We start from the raw sequence: 22,471 nt of genomic DNA, 5'->3' as shown, positions 1-22,471 counted from the left end.
GAACCATGAGAAGTGGAGGGAGACACCTCTTTGCTGAAGGGGCAGAAGGATCGAAAGCCGTCTTTCGCGATTGTCGGGATTTCCTGAAGCAACGTCGAGAGAATTCCATCCATATAAGCTCAAAGATTAATGACCCAAGGATTTCTGAGAGACTCGGTCCCCTGCCACGGCCCAAGCCGGCCACCAATTTGGGGAAGGGGCAACAAGTCCCAGAGAGACATGAGGGTACAAGGAACTCAGAGGTGTTCCGACAGACATACCCTGGAAGCCAGTACAGCGAGTCCAGGGAAAAATCACATGCCCTTGATCAAACCTTCCTAATTCCAAGAGGAGATGGAGATTTACGAAAGAAAGCTCCAGTGACACATAACTCCGCTCAGGACCCCCTTGTCCTACAACTTCTTGAGGAAGTAAACAAGTTGAAGGCTGAACGTCAGGCTGAAATACCTGACTGGAACCAACCCAGGCCTGGCCCTCTTACAAGGAGGATCCTCAACACCCCCCTTCAAGCAAAGACAAAGCAAAAACTTGGCTTGCAACTTTATACTGGAAAAGAGGACCCGATTGAGCACCTTAACCTCTTTGAGTCCACCATGGCATACCGGATGCACACCGACGAAGAGCGATGTCTTCTCTTCCCCTCCACCCTCTCTGGCGGAGCTCTAAATTGGTATTGTCGTCTTACACCTGAGACGGTAGACTCATTTGAGGAATTGAGGAAACTATTTGTTTCCCAACACATTTTCCAAACCGATCGCTTGCACTCTGCAGATGACCTGTACACTATCCGCCAGAAGCCAGACGAGTCATTACGTATGTATGCTGGCCGCTTCAGCCATGAATACTCCCGGTGTGCCGAGGCAGACGACAAGACTGCCCTCAAAGCCTTCACGGCAGGCCTACGTGATTGTTTCTTTAAATACATGATCAATGCCAATACTTGGAAGACTTACTCTGAGGTGATGGCGCAGGCTTATAACCATGCCTCCGCCGAGGCAAAGACATATCAGGAGAAACCCCCTACAACCATCCTTTATCAACAAGTGGGAGGTGGAAGCCAGACTCACCTAAATGAGAAGACCTCGACTTTCCAAACAGCAGTGGCACCTCCCCATGCCTTGCATAATGCTTCGCCGAATCAACAGACATATCAATTTCAAGGCAAGAGGAAGGATTTCCATCCTCACCACTCTCATTTCAGTAAAAAGAGTAAGGGACACTATCCCGATAACCAAGGGTATCGCCACAATAACGCTCGCCCCCAGGCAGTCAATGCAGTGGGTCAAACCCGCGTCAAGATACCCCCTACCCCAAGGTATGAGACATACACGCCCTTGAATGCCACATGCGCGGCCATTTACCCCAGCATAGCTCACCTGATACCAAAGCCAAAGCCGAGGCACCCAGATTACACGCCCCCGAATAACGCGGGCATGTTTTGTTGCTACCATGAGCATAACGGCCATGATAGCGAGAAATGTATCATCCTCCGTGATCGTATTGAAGCTTTGGCACGAGAAGGAAAAATTGATCAATTCCTCCTTCACCCTCAAAGGGATAACCGTAACCAACGCCAAGTGAATGTCATATATTCCATAAGCGGCGGCACACCCATATCTGAATCTTCCAATAGGGCCATGAAAAACAGTGAACGAATTCTGAGGCCTGGTCACCAAGTGTTTCACGTGGAAGACATCAGGGGAGGGAAGTATCAAAAGCCTAACTGGGATCCGATATGTTTCTACCCTGAGGAAGAAAGAGGCATCATCTACCCTCATAACGACCCATTGATCGTGGAGGCTCACATAGCCAACTTTGATGTTCGACGAATCCTCGTAGACACAGGGGCTTCGGTCAATATCATGTTTGCCGAAGCTTTCAGGGCACTCAGTGTAGCTGAACACTTGCTCGATCGCTCGATTTCTCCTCTGATAAGCTTCTCCGGTGATATCGTGTAACCCTTAGGGAGCATACATTTACCCTTTACTATTGGTACAGGCCCTTACACGGCTACCATTACCACTAACTTCCTAGTGGTTGACTGCCCAACGGCATACAATGTCATCTTTGGGCGCACAGGCATCAATGATCTCAAGGCTATGGTATCCACGCATATGCTGTTGATGAAATTTCCAACCCCCCATGGCAACGGCTACATCAGAGGAGATCAGCTTAGTGCACGATCATGTTACAACACTTCAGTTAAGCAACAACACTTGCCCGGACCCAAGGAAACCCTGTTTGTACATGACCAAGTCACAAAGACCAGCCTAGATGAAGCGAACTTGGATCTTCCTGATAGCAACAATCAACCCGATGATCCTCGAGATGACTCTTTCACCCAGCAAGCCCAACCTGCTGAAGAGTTGGAGAAGGTACCTATCTCAAGAGATTATCCAGATCGCATGGTGAAGATTGGCACCACATTGTCACCACCCCTTCGGTTAGCATTGATATCTTTTTTGAAAGAGAACACTGAAGTCTTCGCCTGGTCATACGAGGACATGCCAGGCATCTCTCCCGATGTCATCTGTCATCGTTTGAGTATTGACCCCAAGATCAAGCCGGTGAGACAGAAGCGAAGATCTTATGACGCTGAACGATACGAGGCAATGAAAGCAGAAGTTGAAAAACTCAAAGGCATAGGCTTTGTCCGCGAAGTCAATTACCCGACATGGGTAGCAAATGTGGTCCTTGTTAAGAAAAATCCGACCAAAGAAAGTCTTTTGCTTCAAAAGGTCTTGTGGAGAATGTGTGTTAACTACACCGACCTAAACAAAGGGTGTCCGAAAGATAGCTTCCCTCTTCCTCTTATTGACAGACTTATAGACTCTACGGCCGGGTGTGAACTCCTGAGCTTCATGGATGCTTACTCAGGATACAACCAAATCCTCATGAACCCTTCGGATCAAGAACACACAGCCTTCACTACCGACAGAGGACTATACTGCTACAAAGTCATGCCTTTCGGCCTAAAGAATGCAGGAGCGACTTATCAGAGACTAGTTAACTCAATGTTCGCCGAGCAGATTGGGAAGAGCATGGAAGTTTACGTTGATGATATGTTAGTCAAGAGCAAACATGCTGACCAACACATCACCAACCTATATGAAACTTTCACTATTTTGAAGAGGTATCGAATGAGGTTAAACCCCAACAAATGTGCCTTCGGCGTAGGCTCTGGCAAATTCTTAGGTTTCATGATTAGCCAACGAGGCATTGAAGCTAATCCCGAGAAGATCAAAGCAATCCTCGACATGAAGGAACCGGTAACTTCAAAGGACATCCAGAGCCTTACTGGCAAGGTGGCAGCCTTAACCAGGTTCATTTCTAAGGCCACAGACAAATGTGCTCCCTTTTTTAAAGCACTTAAGGGAAGTAGGAAGTACATTACATGGACTGATGAATGTGCCGAGGCATTCAAAAACCTCAAGGAGTACATGAGTAAAGCCCCTCTACTCTCCAAGCCCGAGGTAGGAGACATTCTCATTATCTACCTATCGGTATCAGCTTCAGCCGTAAGTTCCGTTCTCATTCGAAAGGATGGGAATATTGAGCGACCTGTCTACTACGCTAGCAAAGCCTTACAAGATGCGGAGACACGGTACTCTAACATTGAGAAATTGGCTCTGGCATTGGTCATGTCTGCTCGAAAACTCCGCCCTTACTTCCAAGCGCACTCCATCATCGTGCTTACCAATTATCCTCTTCGACAGATACTCCAAAGTCCTGACACTTCAGGGCGAATGATCAAATGGGCAATAGCGTTGGGTGAGTTTGACATCTCCTACCAACCAAAGCCAGCTGAGAAGGGCCAAGCAGTAGCAGATTTCATCGCCGACTTCACATATCCTGTTGACATTGCTTCTACACCTGAAGCAGTAGCTTCATTACCATCGGAAGCTCAGAAAGTAGAATCAACGACCTCAGCATGGAGTCTGTATGTTGATGGCTCATCCAACCAACAGGGCTGTGGAGCGGGACTAGTCTTGACTACGCCCGACAAAGTAGCAATGGAGTATGCTCTTCGTTTCAAATTCAAGGCATCAAACAATGAGGCCGAGTATGAAGCCCTTCTAGCAGGATTACGTTTGGCCAAACACCTCGGGGTTAAACAAATTGATATTTTCAGTGACTCCCAATTAGTGGTCAACCAGGTTACCAACAACTTTGATGCTAAGGACAGCTCCATGGCAGCATATCTTGCGCAAACACAACTTTTGCTCAAGCACTTCCACTACCAGATCACCCAAGTTCCTCGAGCGGCAAACAGTCATGCAGACGCCCTGGCTCGCCTCGCCTCAGCTGTGGAAGACAAGATTGGAAGAAAAATTCATGTCGAACTGTTGGCAACACCAAGCACCATGGCCGCAGAAGTATGCAACTTACAACGGGGGGATAGTTGGATCACCCCGATCTATAATTTCCTTGCTCATGGCACCCTCCCAAATGATAAAGTCCAGGCTAAGCAAATTCGATACAAGTCTACCCGCTACCTGATCATCAATGATCAACTCTATAAGCGAGGTTTTAGCCTGCCATACTTAAGGTGTCTTACGCCTGCCGAGGCGGAAATCGTCCTTCGGGAAATACATGAGGGAGTCTGTGGAGATCATGCTGGATCTCGGTCCCTAGCACACAAGACTTTTCGCCAAGGATATTACTGGCCAACACTCCACCAGGATGCCATCAAAGTATCCCGCTCATGTGACAAATGTCAACGATATGCGGCTATTCCTCATTCCCCTCCAGAGCCTCTTACTCCTATGATCAGCCCTTGGCCCTTCGCCCAGTGGGGACTTGATTTGATCGGCCCAATGCCGGCAGGGAAGGGCAAAGTCTGTTACGCAGTCGTTGCAGTGGACTACTTCACAAAGTGGGCCGAAGTAGAACCCTTGGCAACCATTACTGAGGCAAAGATAGAAGACTTCGTGTGGAAGAACATCCTTTGTAGATTCGGCATTCCCAATGCGATAGTCACTGACAATGGGCGACAGTTTGACAACAAGAAGTTCAGGTTGTTCTGCTCTAAGTTCAACATCAACTTATGTTTTGCCTCTCCAGCTCATCCCCAGTCTAATGGATAAGTTGAGGCCATCAACAAAATAATCAAGCGCACTTTGAAAACCAGCTTGGACAAAGCTAAAGGCTGTTGGCCAGAATTTGTACCCCAAGTTCTTTGGTCATATCGCACTTCATATCGGACTTCAACAGGAGAAACTCCATTCTCACTTGCCTTTGGCACAGAGGCGGTTGTCCCTGTTGAGCTCGAGCAAGCAACATTCCGAGTCCAGAACTACATTCAAAGTGAAAATGACAAACAACTCACCCTCAACTTGGATTTAGTCGAGGAACACAGAAACCAAGCTCACTTGAGGAATGTCGCCTACAAACAGCGCATCTCCAACTATTATGACTCTAGGGTCAAGCCTCGTTCTTTCAAAATAGGAGACTGGGTCTTAAAGAAAAGATTACTCTGCGACAGAGTCCCGAGTGAAGGCACACTTAGTCCAAACTGGGATGGACCGTATGAAGTCATTGGCATCAGTCGCCCTGGCTCTTACACACTTAGAAGCTCCGATGGCAAGACCCTTGGCCATCCATGGAACGCTGATCACTTGAAGTACTACTACAAATAGACTCACGATGTACAAGTGTTGAGCTATAGCCGTTCGGCATCCTATGTAATGAAGGCCATTTGGCAATGAATTCAATAAAGAGGTAATTTAGCCAACTCAGCCCTCACTCTTTTACATTCATAGCAAGCGATGCCGGAACCCTTCTCAATCAGAAAGCAATCTGTCTTCCACAGTCACTACAAAACAAGCAAATGAAGACCGTGTCAAGCGCCAAAAAAAAAAAAAAAAAAAAAAAAAAAAAAAAAACAACTTCATCCAAAAAGCTTCACCCGAAAAGCTTCACCTCCAAAGCTTCACCCACAAAGCTTCACCTAAAAAGCTTCACCCAAAAAGCTTCACCATCAAAGCTTCACCTAAAAAGCTTCACCCAAAAAGCTTCACCTAAAAAGCTTCACCCAAAAAGCTTCACCATCAAAGCTTCACCTAAAAAAGCTTCACCCAAAAAGCTTCACCTAAAAAGCTTCACCCAAAAAGCTTCACCATCAAAGCTTCACCTCAAAAGCTTCACCCAAAAAGCTTCACCTAAAAAGCTTCACCCAAAAAGCTTCACCATCAAAGCTTCACCTAAAAAAGCTTCACCCAAAAAGCTTCACCCGAAAAGCTTCACCTAAAAAGCTTCACCCACAAAGCTTCACCTAAAAAGCTTCACCCGAAAAGCTTCACCTCCAAAGCTTCACCCACAAAGCTTCAACACCAAAGCTTCACCTACAAAGCTTCAACACAAAACCTTGCTCCAAATAAACAAATTTTGTTCACAAAACCCAAGATGCCCTTGAACTTGTACAAAAACACTTGGGTAAACATAAACATTTTTTGTTTTACACCCACAAGGGCCCAAAATTTTCCTTCTTATTTATTCACTTATATATGTTCCCAAACATATTATAATAGATCCAACAACAAGCCAAAGTCCCAAATTTCATAATGGACAAAAGTACAAGCAATTCATCAATAATGAAGGTGCTACAAAAATTGGAATCTGCCCCAAAATAGAAATCCAACCCAAGAGACTTTTTCTCTCTCTCCCTCTTCCGCCTCCTTTCATCTATCAAATTTCTGCAACCTCTGCTCTTCTCCAATGGAGCTGAATTTTGGACACCCTATAGTTCTTGAGCATATGAACAACTTTCAAGAAGGAACCATTTCTGTTTGAGCGACGGAAATTAAAGTGTTGAAGCTCCAAACATGATAGTCGGCTTCTTGCAGATTTCGAAGCTGTTGTGATGTTTCGAAGATCTGGAACTATTTAACCGTTAGTTCATCCTGAATTTTTGATATGTTATGAAAGAGTCGATGAGGAACAACTTCAATGAAGAAAGCATACCGATCTGAACAAGAGAAAATGGAGTTTCGAAGCTCACAACAAATCTGACGGGTTGACAGACAAATAATAACCAGTCATTCATCATACCTGAATTTCTTGAGTTATACAGCTCCGAGGGATCTCAAATTTGGATATGTTGTAGTTCACAAGCTGAGGAACAACTTCAATGAAGAAAGCATGCTGATCTGAGCAAGAGAAAATAGAGTTTCAAAGCTCACAACAAATCTGACGGGTTGACAGACAAATGATAAACAGTCACTCATCATACCTGGATTTCTGGAGTTGTACTGCTCCGATGGCTCTCCAATTTGGATATGTTGTAGTTAAGGAATTAACGAACAACTTTCATGAAGACAACTTTGTGATTCGACCTACAGATGATGGTGTTATGTTGAAAAACAATTCCGGTTGTTAGGGGAAATGAAAAACAATTCCACCAAAGAAACATCATTATGATGTTTCATCATTATGGTGTTTTCATCATTATGATGCTTTCATCATTGTGATGCTTCCATCATTGTGATGCTTCCATTATGATGTTAATGCACCAACGGTTACACCTTCTGCAATTCCACTTATTCGGGCCTAGCAACCTTCATCAACAAAATCTATGAAGAAAAAGTTCGGGGCTACCACTTAGAAAACAAAAGAATGAAGTTTTGGTACTTACGACATGGACTATTAGCAAGACACCTCATTCGTCAACTCCCTCGACTAGAGACTTGGGGGACTCCCACCATATGCTACTACGCCTTGGTACTCAAAAGTTCGTGACTACTCAGTGACTTGGATTTTTCAAGTCTCCAACCGAGAAGTTTTCCTCACTCGGGAAATTAAGGGAACACTACCTCAAACTACATGCTTCACTCACAAAGCTTCAACAATACAGGTTTCAACAAAAGCAAAAATTCAAAGAACTTTATGAAGAAGGCTTTGGTGTATTTAACACAATATGTTGAAATGAAGCAAAGCTTATTTATTAATATTTTCGATAAGCCACAAATATGTACATATACATGAGTCAAAATAAACAAACAAAAGGGAGCCTTCACAAAGGTTGCTTAGGGGAAGTCTCAGCAGTCGGTAGAGCCCCAGAAAGAGAAAGCACCGGAGGGTGGTTATCCGGAGCCTCAGTACTTGACAAAACCCCAGAAGGAGGAGGCATTGGAGGTTCATCATTTGAAGCTTCATTACCAGGTACAGCCCCAGAGGACGAAGGCAATAAATGCCTTTGGAACAAACCCACAAACCGCTGATGATCAAGTAAAACCTTACCATCAGATTCCTTCATCTGGTCAAGCTTCCTCTTCATGTTTGTAGCATAGTCATGGGCGAGCCGGTGCAACTGCTTATTCTCATGCTTGAGCCCTCTAATCTCCTGTTTGAGACTCATCACTTCAGCAGCCAATGATTCAACTTGGCGGGTTCTAGCAAATAGGCGTTGGGCCATATTAGACACAGAACCTGCACACTAAACACTAAGAGCCAGAGAGTCCTTAACAGCCAACTCATCAGACCGTTTGGAAAGTAGTCTGTTATCTTTGGGAGTGAGAAGGTTCCTGGCCACCACTGCAGCGGTCATATCATTCTTCATCACAGAATCCCCAACGGTAAGAGGACCAGTAGGGGATATGAAGGATGGGCGCCATATGTTGTCTGGAGAAGGCGTGGCTGTCTCTTCTCCAAGGTTCAAGTCAAAACGACGGTCGGAGGGTCCAGACATTTTCAAATGTGTTGAAGAAGGAAGAGGTCAGACAAATCAAGATCTTAGAAGTGCAAGAAATGAGCTTCTACTGGTAGAGATTCAAGTGTGCTGTGGAACTTAATGCCAGCCTCTATAAAAATCTGCACTCGACGGAGCTTCAGAAATCGAAGAGGCGTTTGCTTTCTCAAAAGCTGGGCTGCTCAGAGACCACGAGGGCCGATCTCAGAAATCGAAGAGGCGAATGCTTTCTCAAAAGCTGGGCTGCTCAGAGACCACGAGGGCCGATCTCAGAAATCGAAGAAGCACCTGCTTTTGCAGCCTCGTCAGCACCTGTCACATGCACAATCAGCTTTGCGGAAATTACGGGCAATCTGTCGAAGATTTCTGGTGAAGTAGAAAGCACGTGAATCTTACTGATCAATCACCGCTCTCCATATGCACCATCAACTCCTCGGGTACCACATATAACTTTGTCAAAGATCTCTGACAAAGTTTAGGCACGAGAATTTCGAAGTGCCAGCTACCCTACTATTACCCATAAGGGTAAAGGAACAGCACCACTGCTTGACAACTGGAAAGTCCCTATGTGTGTCGACCTCCGTGTTTTGTGGCAAGACAGGTTGGCAATAACGACCAACCTTTACTCACATTCGAGAAAAGACTCCCAACATAATTACTTTCTCAAAAACCGGAGTAGCACCGCTTTCCGAATCTCGAGAGTCAGATCTTCGACGGGATTGCTTGTTCAAAAACCGAAGAGGCACAACTCTCAGAACTTCGAGAGCCAGATTTCCTTAGATAAAGCTTGTCTGTAATCTCCACACGTAATATCAGCTTTCCAGATACCACATACCACTTTTTCAAAGTGCTCTGACAAAATTAAAACACGTGAAGCTGGTAGCTCCCACTACATTGCTGTGACCAAGAAGGGTAAAGGAATAGCATTACTACTTGTTATTGGGAAATCCCTATATACATTGACCTCCCTCCTCAACGGACAGGCAAACCTGCAAAAATGCTCAACCCTTTCTCACATTCGAAAAGGCACCCTCAACATAACCTCTCGAAATACTCAGCTTTATTTCCCCCCGATAATACCTCAGCAAATAAGCCACACCAAGAACAAGAGTATCTCATATCATCAGGGTCGAAAGCAAGAGTATCCCATATCATGCTTTCTCCCTGTCTTTGTCTTTGTCCTTGTCCACACCTGCAGGACAAGGAGAAAGAGAGCAGTCAGTCGGAACCTGAAATCAAACCTCCAATTTGGAACTGACTGCCTGGAGCCTTTGCCTGGTTGCTTACTTAGCATTGCTCTCGAGTACTCATCCTCAACTGCTGTCAAGGTCACGAATTCCACCGGCAAATACCTCATGACAGTTGATCAGATATTGGCTCTTTACACTGAAGCTGCCAAGCGTGGATGAGTCACTATGAAGGAATGTTCTGAAGGACCATTTAAATGCAAAGGTTGCACACCACTTCTGCCATGCAAAAGATTGAAGCAGAAGGTTCAACGGTGAGCTGAAACAGATCACTACAGCACGACACCTTTCCATACCACATTCATTATTCCGTCAACAGCAAAAGTATCCCATATCATCAAGGTCGAACGTACTCTAGATTTGATGGACTTGTTTTGACCCTCAAATTTTTGAGTCGGCCTTATACTCTGAAGGGCACCAGAAAACCCTCCAGCACAGTTCAAGAATAAGCCTGTGGAAAGTTACTTCTTCAAAAGCAAAAGTATCTCATATCATCTCTTATCCATTTGCTTCTCCTTATCCTGGCAGTTGAATGAGAGACAAGGAGAATGAGAACAATCAACCGGAAGCCGACGTCAAACCTCTGATCCTGGGTTGCTTACTTGGAAGTTTGACTGCTTACCTTGTCTGTCACCTCTTTCGGCAGATCTCCTAGCTCGGCGACTTGGGGGACTCCTACTATAGGGTTTGTATCACACTTGACTAAGCCCGAAACTACAACTAAGCTTCAAGTGAAATTGATACATTACCTTGTGCGTCAACATCAGCTAAGTACACCATTCCCGGATGGAGGAAAGGTACTTCCAGAGAAGGGCAGATGAAGATCAGACCACACTTCGGTACTTAGAAGTTTCGTGATTACTCAAGGGATTGGATCTTGCAAGTCCCCAACCGAGGAGTTTCCCTCACTCGGGAACTTAGGGGAGCACTGTTTGTACCATACTTGACCAATCCCGAAACTACCGAGCACCGGCCAACGCTATACTGTCAAGGACCCAGAAGAGTTCCCCTCCGACCAGGAGGCCAATCACTACTTGACACGTGTCAAGATTAGAAGCCAATCAGAGCGCAGCACGTGTCAACATCAAGAACCAATCATAACATGACACATGTCAATGTGACAAAGCTACAAGTTTTTCTATAAATAGGGGTCATTCCCCCACAATATTGCCTAATGCCATTTTGTGTTAAATCACACAAGAACTCACTAAATTGAGAGCTTGATCCTTTGTACTTGTGTAAGCCCTTCACTACTAATAAGAACTCCTCTACTCCGTGGACGTAGCCAATCTGGGTGAACCACGTACATCCTGTGTTTGCTTCTCTGTCTCTATTCATTTACGTACTTATCCTCACTAGTGACTGAAGCAACCAAGCAACCAAGCGAAGGTCACAAAACCTGACACTTTCTGTTGTACCAAAGTCTTCGCTGATTTTGTGCATCAACAAAATTGAATGCAACATTTTCATTTGGTTTTTGTATCCATAAAATTGATTTAAATAGAGCTAAACAAAATGAAAATCCAATTCTCATTTAAAGAGACAAAACAATTTTTGTTCTCTACCTTATTTGGGCCATAAAGCAATTAACCTCAACTTTTGGGCTATATTGCAAAACTTTTGGGGTCACTTTGTAAAGACACAAAAGTCCACTACTTCATGTAATTACAATAGAACCCAAAATTTAATCAATGCAAAAACTTCATTAAAGGAGCAAAACAATTTGTCCTTTAGCGTTTTTGGACCTAAACGTAAAAACGTAAACTTTTGGGCCAAAGTGCAAATACACAAAAGTATAAAAACTTTATGTAATTGCATAAAAGACCCAAAAGAACCCTAATAATAGGGTGGCCGGTTTTGGAGTGTTAGTCCACAAAAATTTGAAAAATTTTCAACAAATTCATAAAGCCTTGCAAGTGGTTTGTGACATAAAAACATGCAAGTGGTGTGTAAGGTGTGTAAGGTGTGTAAGGTGTGTAAGTCTTACACACCCATCACAATTTCTATCACCTTTCAAAAATAAATGTTTTGATGATAGATATTTCACACCAATCAACACAAAACAAAGACTTTATGAAATTAATCAAAACTTTGAATCAAAACACCAAACTTTTTGTTCTTGGCAAAAATGTCAAGAACAATGAAGAACACTCATGAAAAAACTCAAAATTTTCCATGAACATTTTTCACCCAAAAACATTCCAAAACCATTCAAACTTTAGGGAAATAACATCTAACCAAACTAGGGTACATAGGGGTTCCAAAAGTCACCTTAAAACACTTTTAACAAGTCAAACAAGAACCCAAAAATCCACCCTTTGGATTTGGCCGAATTTTCCCAAAAGCATGGCACCAAATTTTAGCTCCAATATTCATGCTCATATGAACTACATCTACAACATTTGAGATGGCAAATTTTCTAACAAAATTTACATTCAAAGAAACAAGAATAAAGCTTGTAACAATTACAACTTTTAAATCACAAACTATGAACTACAAAACCCAAAAGGATTCACCAACTACTAGACCTAGGCTCTGATACCACTTGAAGGAATATTTTGTGAAAACAAGTTCATTTAAGCAACATCAATAAGCATGCAATTAACAATTAAAGGCGGAATCATGCTTGCATGCACTTAAAAACAAAACTTTAACCATGAAATTCAAAGCCTAGTAGATTGGTGAACCAATAAACAACTCAAAACAAAGTGAGTTGAAATATATACCTTTGTAGATTCCTCTTTGTATTTAAACAAAGGCTAATCACCCAAGAGATAGGGCCTTCATTCCTTGCATCTTAGATCCATGGAAATGGATGGATCTACACCAAGGAGAGCATGGATGATAAATGAGTGACCATGGAAGAATAGATGGCTAGCTACAACTTCCATGGTGGCCGGCTTTTCTAGAGAGAAATGGAGAGACAATTCTCACCAATTTTCCCCAAAACAAACCCTTAATGAATAAAAGGCTATAAAGTCATATTTATACCTTTATTCATTTGAGTGGCAAACTTGTAATTAAAGCAAGTTCACTACCCTTTCTCTATATGGCCGGCCATGGGGGGTTGTTTGGGCTTTTGGGTCTTAGTGAATCAATATTCATTAAGTTGTCATACAACTTAAGTCAATGGGCTTGACGTTCGAAGCCCATTGGGCCTTAAGGTCCAAAACCTATCCCGAGGTCTTTAACGAACTTATTCGTTTGATTAATTAACATATTAATTAATCCTTGCCATAAATAATTAAACTATTCAATTGTTCTTACTCATTTAGTTTGTTTCATCCATCTCCACCTTATACGGTGTACGATCCATTAGGTTCCTTTTAGCGAGGCAGTGGGCGATCAAAACTCTTTCAAATCGATTATGAATTGAAACTTACTTTCAATTCTCCCTTTAGTGATAATACACTTTTAGGGCTTCCACAAACCATGAGTGACACCTAGCCGTATGTCATGGTTACCCAAGCTAATCAGAAGAGGTTAAGAACCTATTCAGTTTAGGATTACAAATGCAATACGGTCTTTCTCTAATCTAATACTCCTGACCACATTGTTTGGTTTGATAGTTTATTTATTCATGTCTACTATCCAATGTGATTCGTGTTCTTATATGATTTCCTTGAATGTGATTTAGAACGACTTTTCTAAATCTCATTCATACTCTGGCCAGAGATTCTAAATCATATCATAGAGTATTCTCCCTCAAACGGTTTGAAGGTTAGAGATCCCTTGTTGCGCATTCACTTGCCTCCATGACTAAGTGGCTTAACCCCAACGATGCCGTGGACACCCCGATGGGGTGACATTGACATAATCAAAGATCAAGGACTTAACCACAAGACAACTGTGATGCCTCAGGTCAAAGGACTAATTTGCATTATCCCAAACATGAGTTCTCATGTGACATGAGTATGAGAACTCTTCGTTGATCGCGTTCAGTGAACTCATTCTCTACTGAGCACCTACGTACTTGTCTTGATGTCACACACACCAATGACTCGAGACTAGTCACTCTCCCTGAGAGAAGACATAGCACGTACCGATCTTGACGGACTGTCAATGCCCAATTGGCAATCCTATGATCAGGAACATTTAGGATGTGTCTACGAAAGAATGGTCTCATGAATCTAACTTCATTAGATTACATTCTTCCAATCACATATTCCTTGGACTTTATCGTTTAAGCATATAACATTTATATGAGACGGCTCAAACAATAATCTTTGCCCTTTATAGTTAAACTAGATTAGTTTAACATGCGAAATGTCCGTAAAGTATCATCATATGATTGGTTTTAGGGCACATTTCCAACAAAACCGCAACTCATTCGATGGATACTTCTACTTTAAGAGTTTGACTTGGAGATCAAGGATAAGAAATGGAGTGAGAATGTTGTAGCATATCATCTTAGCAGATTTTTGCAGTCAAACACAGAGGAAGATTTCATCCCTTTACGTGAGAGTTTTTCGGATGAGCAATTGTTTTCATTAAAGGCTACTGACCCTTGGTATGCAGATATTATGAATTACAAGGTCACCAAAAAGATTCTGGATGATTTTACACGTGCTCAGAAAGGTAAGCTTGTCAAAATCGCCAAATACTACGAGTGGGATGATCCTTATTTGTGGAAATATTGCACTGATCAATTAATTAGAAGGTGTGTCCCTGAATCTGAGTTTAAATCTATTCTAACTTTTTGTCATTCTTATGCATGTGGTGGCCATTTTGGAGCAAAGAGGACAGCTCTTAAGGTCTTAGAAAGTGGTTTTTATTGGCCTAGTTTGTTTAAGGATGCGTACGAGTTTTGTGCAACATGTGATCGTTGTCAACAAACAGGTAACTTGGGCCCAAGAAATCAAATGCCACAAACCCCTATTTTGATTGTTGAGATCTTTGATGTGTGGGGCATTGATTTCATGGGACCTTTTCCATCCTCTAATGGTTTTCTTTACATTTTATTGGTTGTGGATTATGTTTCTAAATGGGTGGAAGCAAAAGCCACCAAAACTAATGATTCAAAAGTTGCTTCAGATTTTATTAAGAGTAACATCATTGCAATATTTGGAATACCTAGAGCAATCATCAATGATGGAGGGAGTCACTTTTGCAATAGAACATTTGAAGCGTTGCTTAAGAAGTACAATGTCACACATAAAGTGTCTACACCTTATTACCTACAAACTAGTGGTCAAGCAGAAGTATCAAACTGTGAGGTGAAGCAAATTTTGGAGAAAACTGTGAGCCCTAGTAGGAAGGATTGGAGCATGCGCTTGAACGATGCATTGTTGGCGTATTGGACTGCCTATAAGACTCCTATTGGAATGTCCCCATTTCGGTTAGTTTATGGGAAACCATGTCGTCTTCCAGTAGAGTTAGAACACAAAGCTTATTGGGTGATCAAAGCCTACAACATGGACATGAGTATTGCCGGACAGCATTGAAAGCTCCAATTGAATGAGTTAGACGAAATCCGGAATGATGCATACGAGTCTAGTCGAATATACAAGGAGAAATCAAAGGCATTTCATGACAAGATGATATCAAGGAAGAGCTTTTCCATTGGACAAAAAGTTCTTCTATTTAATTCTCGCCTTCGGTTATTTCCAGGTAAGCTTCGTTCTCAATGGGTTGGTCCATTTGTTATAACTAATATTTTTCCTCATGGTGCAATGGAGATTCAAAGTGCAAAGACCGGAACCATGTTCAAAGTGAATGGACATAGACTAAAGCCATATTACGAGTTTTTTGTGGAGCATGATGTGGAGGTTGTACCCCTCCAAGAACCATCTCCCCTTGGATGATTACTCTTGGTACCGTCCGACTGCGAATGTAAAAGCAAGCGCTTATTGGGAGGCAACCCAATATTTCTATTCATTGTCTTTTTATGTCATTTTCAATTTTCCATTTGTTTTTGTTTTCTGAATTTTCTTGCATGCTAAACTGACTTATTTCTTTTCTTTGTAGGAAAATTTGATTGTGCCCACCATTGGAGTTGATTGCAGAATTGGAGTGTGGGTGTCATCGCTTGATTTTACTGCAAATTGGGGAAGTTTTCAGTCCAAATGCTTTATTTTGTTTTTTTTACTATTTTATTTTATTTTTAATTATTGTGTATATTTTGACATTGGGGACAATGTCCAGTTTAAGTTTGGGGGTAAGGATTAAAAAAAATGACCAAATTGAAAATTTGAATTGGTTTGATTTGTTTTCGTGTTGTTTCTTTTTGTTTTCTTAGTTAGTTTTATTTACTCTAAACAAAAACACAAAAACATTCAGAAAATTTGAAAATTCAAAAATAGTCTTATTTTCTTTATTGTTTTGAATTAGATTTTTGTTAGTTTCCTGACCCAATGATATAATTGGATTGAATTTGAACCACGGTGATCAAGAATTTAGTAAGCATGTGTTGTGCGAAATTCCTTATTGTCTTGTTAGCCTTGTACATGTTTAATCATCTATGAAAAACCAAATCCACATAGCCTTGTTGATGTAAAACTAAAGTATGACTTAAAGCTTCGCATGTGAATATAGTGACCATATACAACCTATGTGAGTTTTTGAGCTTATTGAAAGTTTGTGCATTTTTCATACACTCATATTCTTTCATGTGTGATGAACTTATGTGACTTACATCTCTAGAACTTTTGAAATGTTTGTCATTTGATTGCATGAACTTGAAAAGGATAGAGGCATTAGGTTTATCACCATGGCCCAAATAAGCATGTTTCCTAAAGAGAAATGATATCATTAGATTGCCAATTTGAGCCGTATATATTGAGTGTTTTATTTCTTATCACTAGATATGTCTAACCTTATACCTTAAACATTTTTCCTTACCCTTTCCAAGCTGGCTAGTGAGCAATGTGAGATTGTCTTATGAGAAATGTTTGTGAAGTACTTTGAAGGAGTTTGGAAAAAGAATAAGTGTGGAGGTAAAAATAAAAAAGAAAAAGAAGAAAAAGAAGAAAAAAAAAGTATACAAAGCAAATAAAAAGTTTTTTTTTTAAGTTTCAGTATAGGGGTGTGGTTGGAGGTATTAGTAGAGTGGTTGAAGAGCTTGAGTTCTTGTAAATCCCAACAAGAGAATTGCTTGCAATGTAGCTTGGAACTTGTGTTTACCTATCCTTTCATTTCTATAACCCTCTTTCTAAGCCTCATTACAACCAAAAAAAGTCATCCTAATTTAAGTTTTGCAATTATGATTGTGGAGATGAGATCTTTATGCAAGCTTATGGTAGATCTTTCACATTTGATTCTTTGAGCGAAACACGTTAAACTAAACATATGTGTGATTGAGTGTATGTCCTGTGAGAAGGTCACTTGTTAGCATGTGGTGTTTTTTTTTTTTTAAAAAAAAAAAAAAAAAAAACTTGAAATTGCATTAGCATGGCTATTACACACACTTCACTTCATGGATGATTAAAAGGTTACTGCTAACATTTGAATAAGGAAGATGAGCTTGGATTAGCTTATTTGGTGCTAGCTAAGGTTCTTGATGATTTGTTTTCTTGAATGAAATTCTATGAGGGTCACATAGGGGGAAGCTATTGTTTTTCATGTTGCTACTTTTTCATATATTCTTCGTTTTGCTCGATGACTAGCACAAGCTAAGTGTGGGGGTATTTGATAAGCTCATATTTATATATACTTTACATCAAATTCACTTGTCTTTTCTTAGTTAGTTCCTTATATTTTTGAGCTATTTACTTTGTTTTTGTGTTTTCTAGGATTTGTCAAGCAAAGAAAAGAAAAATAGCACAAGTTGGATTTTAAGTAACAAATTCGTCAAAACTGCCTGTGCAGGTCAGCTGAATTTGGAAGCAAGTTGTGAACAGCTCAAAATGAATTAGAGAATGAACCTTACATGCTTGGAAAGCTACGGATGTCTATTTTCTGGAGCATTTTGCGGATTGTTAATATCATTTTTGTAGAAGAAGTTATGGCCATTTTAACACTGAAAGGTTCACAAGAGACTAGGCAGTTCGTAACTGCAATGAAAGCAATAAACCCAATAAATCTAGCAGCCAAAACTGATGCAGCCAAGAACAAGCCAGCTGATACCTATTCAAATATCAGAGGAAATGAAAATAAAGATGAGGATTAAGTGGGAGTAATTGGCATAAAGGCTACCCAGAGAGTTACAATTGTTTTACAATTTCCTCTCACTTATTGCCAATGTTACATGCTTGGAAAGCTACGGATGTCTATTTTATGGAGCATTTCGCGGATTGTTAATATCATTTTTGTAGAATAAGTTATGGCCGTTTTAACACTGAAAGGTTCACAAGAGACTGGGCAGTTTGTAACTGCAATGAAAGCAATAAACCCAATAAATCTAGCAGCCAAAATTGATGTAGCCAAGAACAAGCCAGCTGATACCTATTCAAATATCAGAGGAAATGAAAATAAAGATGAGGATTAAGTGGGAGTAATTGGCATAAACGCTACCCAAAGAGTTAAAATTGTTTTACCACTTCCTCTCACTTATTGCCATCACTAAATGGCTGTTAGTGGGTGAGTTAAGGAGAAGAAAATGGGGCAAAGGATGCAGGTTGCAGGGTTGGAAAAAGAAAAGAAAGGAAAAAAAATAGAAAAGAAAGAGGAAAATGCAGCTTTGCAGAAAGGAAGGAAAGGAAGGAGGAAATCTTGGCATTCTCTTCTCTCGGTTTTGTCTTCTCAAACTCATGTATTTCTTTTGGTTTTATTTGATAATAATGTGTAACTAAATTCTTAGTAGTTAGGGGCTGTTTTGAAGCCCCGAATATGATTGCAAGTTTGTTATGACATTTTGTTTGAATTAATTTTATGAATGGATGAAAATTGATTCACTACTTGTCTCATTCATGAATTCTTTATGTGTGTTCTACGGATGCATACTCAGTAAGCATATCTAAGATTCTAAAGCTATGAATATGTGTGTGCCTGCCCTTGTCGAATGAGGACCTACATATGTTCTAGAGTAGTACTTGTTAATTGCGATTAACATGTGAACCAATTTCTAGGATAAGTAAGACAACGCCAGTACTTACGATGCCTTGTGATGACTCAAACTCTTTTCGTTCTTAATGATTTCTATTTGTTAAATCTATGAACACGCCATTCTAGATTGCATGTTAGGGACTAAGTTAAGTTGAAAATGCCATTCTCTTAACTACATAAGAAAGAGTAATAGGTTGAGTTCTAACATTCAGCCAACATAAGCATCACCATCCGGAAATAAAAGGAATTTCAATGAAACATAACATGTTTGCATGATTATTTGGTGGTGCATAGCAATTCTCCTAACTCGTTTTTCTTAATTTGTAAACTACTTAAAATTTGTTTCTGTCCTGTTTTTATTCAATTTAATTTAAATAGCAAATCAACTCCAAAAATCCCAAAAATTTGTAGAAGTGTAGCTCTGTGTGTCTAGTGTCTTCATATAAAATTTCCTAGAATTTAGGTAAGTGTAAGTTGGTCTAATAATTATTTTTCGGTGGCTGGTCAGTAGGGACAGCAACCAGTTTTTGTGACATTTTAAGTAGTTAGATAAAACAATCTTCTGCAGGAAAGACCCTTATTTTCATATGCTACAATTGACAAATCTTAGTGTTAATGAGGAAAATCAATAGGACATTTGTGTGCTACTTTGTGGTGTGCTTTTAATCTTATCACTTGTCTTTATCTATTTACATACTTATCCACACTAGTGACCGGTGCAATCTAGCGAAGGTCACAAACTTAACACTTTCTGTTGTACCAAAGTCCTCATTGATTTTGTGCATGAACAATGTTCATATTACTGATGTGAAAATTAACTTAACACACAAATTTAACCCTCTTTTGACAACTGTAGTATAAGTATAAGTAGGGATCGTTCTGGACCGGGGATTAGGAGGGCTTGCTAATAACCTATAAACTGACTCAAAAATATAAAACTAAACTTAAAAATACTTAACAAGACTCACAAGACTCAAAGCAAACTTAAAATGCTCAAAACAGCTTAAAACAACTAAATAAACTTAAACTAGACACTAGGAATGACTTTGGATGAAAATTGATTTTTACTTGAATCAAAACATTTAAAAAAAAATTAAAACAGATTCTAACTAATTAGACACACTCAAGTAAAGGGGGATTGAGTTTTGGACGAATTTGAAACAAACAAACAAGTATGAAAAACTAGACAGATTGTAAAACAAATTTGAGAAATAAGATGATGGATGGGATAGCTAGAGGGTTTTTCTCCACACATGACTTGTATGCAAATAACTTGATTTCCAGTTACTACTTCATTAAATTATGAACGACAATGCTCCAAATTAACCGTGACATCACTAGTTAACTCTCAGATTTTCCTTGTTTTATTGGATTGGATGACATCATTCTACAACCCCAAACATTCTTCAAAAGTTCCCTACATGACATCATAATAGAGATACAATCAAAGATCATTACGTTTAATAAAAATCATAAGCATTGACAAAGCACTTGCAACTATGACATCATGTCGCTTATGCTAGGAATTGAACTTAACGCGATTGTTTATAAGCGACCTTCACTACATGTGAATATAAGTTTGTAACGATTATGTGAAACTTCCTTATATTCTAGCAACGGATTTATGCATGCCAATTAAGTGTCGACCCTTAATAAACAAATACAAATAAGTTATCAATCAAATAGTTAAGCCAATTGCATTCACGATTCAAGAGTTCATAACTGGAATTTATCAAATTATATTGCACACATAATCATGGCTTTGAAATCACCCCTAGCCAAGAGGGGTTTAGCCACTCATATTTACAACAAAATGAAAGGAAATGAATTTAAACATTAGAAACAAAAGAAAGAAAACTCCTAAACGCTCCAACGATCCAAGTTGGACAGCAAACACGTCCAAGCACTTTCCTTCCCTTCCTTTGTTACGGCACAAGGTGTTGGTGAGTGTTTGAAGGTTTGTTTGTATGGAGGAATGGATGTGAAGATGAATGGATGCGTTTGGATGAAGGTTGTGTTGAAATGGGAGTGAATGATCTAACTAAGTATGAACTAAATTTATGTTACTCACACTTCCTTTTATAGAGGAAGTGCATGGAGTGGTATAGCAATTGAGTGCAATGATTCAATGTAATGATGCATGAAATCTGAAATGATGGAGGGAACAAGGAATGGTGTAGCAATTGAGTGCAATGATTCAATGTAATGATGCATGAATCTGAAATGATGGAGGGAACAAGGAATGGTGTAGCAATTGAGTGCAATGAGTGGTGTTTGAAATGATTCAAAGGTGAAAGAGTGATGATGCAAAGCATGGGGGTAAAATGGAGTGGTGTTGCAGCTAGAGAACATGAATGATTGTGCACATGGTAGAGAAAGGAAATGGAGGTGGAATGATGCAACAAAGGCGTCAATGGAGGGAACATGGATGATGATGCACTGCATAAGAATCCAAAGGGAGTGAAATGGTGGTGCACGACAATGATGGAAAGGTGAATGGTGGAGTGACACCCCTTTGTGGCTGAGATCTTTGTCCTTTTTACATTAATTCTTCTTTCTCTTTAACACATTCCTAGCCTCTTTAGTCTTCAATTTCGTCCATCCACCTTGCTCCATGCATGTGCTATTCATTCCAAGCCCAAAACTGCTCCAAAATGCAACTTATTGCTTCATAAGGCCTATGGACCTACAAACACACGAAAATAGCTTAAAATACATAATTAACTAAGAAATAACAACATAAATGCATGAGAACAAGCTAACTCAGTCGTATAAATATGCTCCTATCAATTACCCGTATTAATTTAAAAATCTGTACTTCTGACTCTTTTCATTCAATTCAAGGTCTAAAAGTTTCGTATTCTTTTTATTTTTGGTAGAGATGATCTTTATGGGATGACCAATGAGAAGTTCAGTTGGATTTTAGAAACATAACTCGTAGACCCATATAGTGAGATTATGTTCTCAATACCTGTGTTAATTCGAAAATCTGTATTTCGGGCATTTTTCTTTTAATTAAGAGTCTAAAAGTTTCGTATTCTTTTTATTATTGGAAAAGATCTTTAAGGGAGGACCAAGGAGATGTACTGTTGGATTTTCAAAACATAACTCGTAGACCCATAAAGTGGGATTATGTTCTTATTACCCGTGTTAATTCGAAAATCTATATTTCGCGCAATTTTCTTTTAATTCAAGATTCTAAAAGTTTTGTATTCTTTTTATTTTTGGCAGAGATGATCTTTAAGGGATGACCTATGTGACGTACAGTTGGATTTTCAAACATAACTCGTAGACCCATAAAGTGGGATGATGTTCTCATTACCCGTATTTATTCGAAAATCTGTTTTTTGGGCTCTATTCTTTCAATTCAAGAGCCTAAATGTTTCGTATTCTTTTCATGTTCGGCATAGATGATATTTATAAGATGACCGATGAGATGTATAGTTGGATTTTCGAAACATAATTGTAGACCCATAAAGTGGGATGATGTTGACATTAACCTTGTTCATTAGGAAATCTTTATTTTGTGCTCTTTTCTTTCAATTCAAGAGCCTAA

The 22,471-nt window shown here is 40.2% G+C and overlaps 1 long non-coding RNA gene across 2 annotated transcripts; it reads right to left on the bottom strand.

Moving 5' to 3' along the window:
• Positions 1-6,295: 6,295 nt before the first annotated feature.
• On the bottom strand, positions 6,296-8,569 carry LOC139196307 (uncharacterized). 2 transcript variants are annotated; one of them, XR_011581125.1, is made up of 4 exons: positions 7,634-8,569; positions 7,232-7,334; positions 7,051-7,148; positions 6,296-6,875 (listed from the first exon to the last, which is right to left on the bottom strand). It is a non-coding gene; the product is annotated as an uncharacterized lncRNA (long non-coding RNA). The 2 variants fall into 2 exon arrangements; XR_011581124.1 differs by lacking the exon at positions 7,634-8,569 and having other exon boundaries at positions 7,232-7,465.
• Positions 8,570-22,471: the final 13,902 nt, after the last annotated feature.

This window comes from Malus domestica, chromosome 05, assembly GCF_042453785.1.
Source record: "Malus domestica chromosome 05, GDT2T_hap1".
NCBI lineage: Eukaryota > Viridiplantae > Streptophyta > Magnoliopsida > Rosales > Rosaceae > Malus > Malus domestica.
The sequence above is the reverse complement of the archived record's forward strand: the minus strand, read 5'-3'. Positions and strand labels throughout refer to the sequence as shown.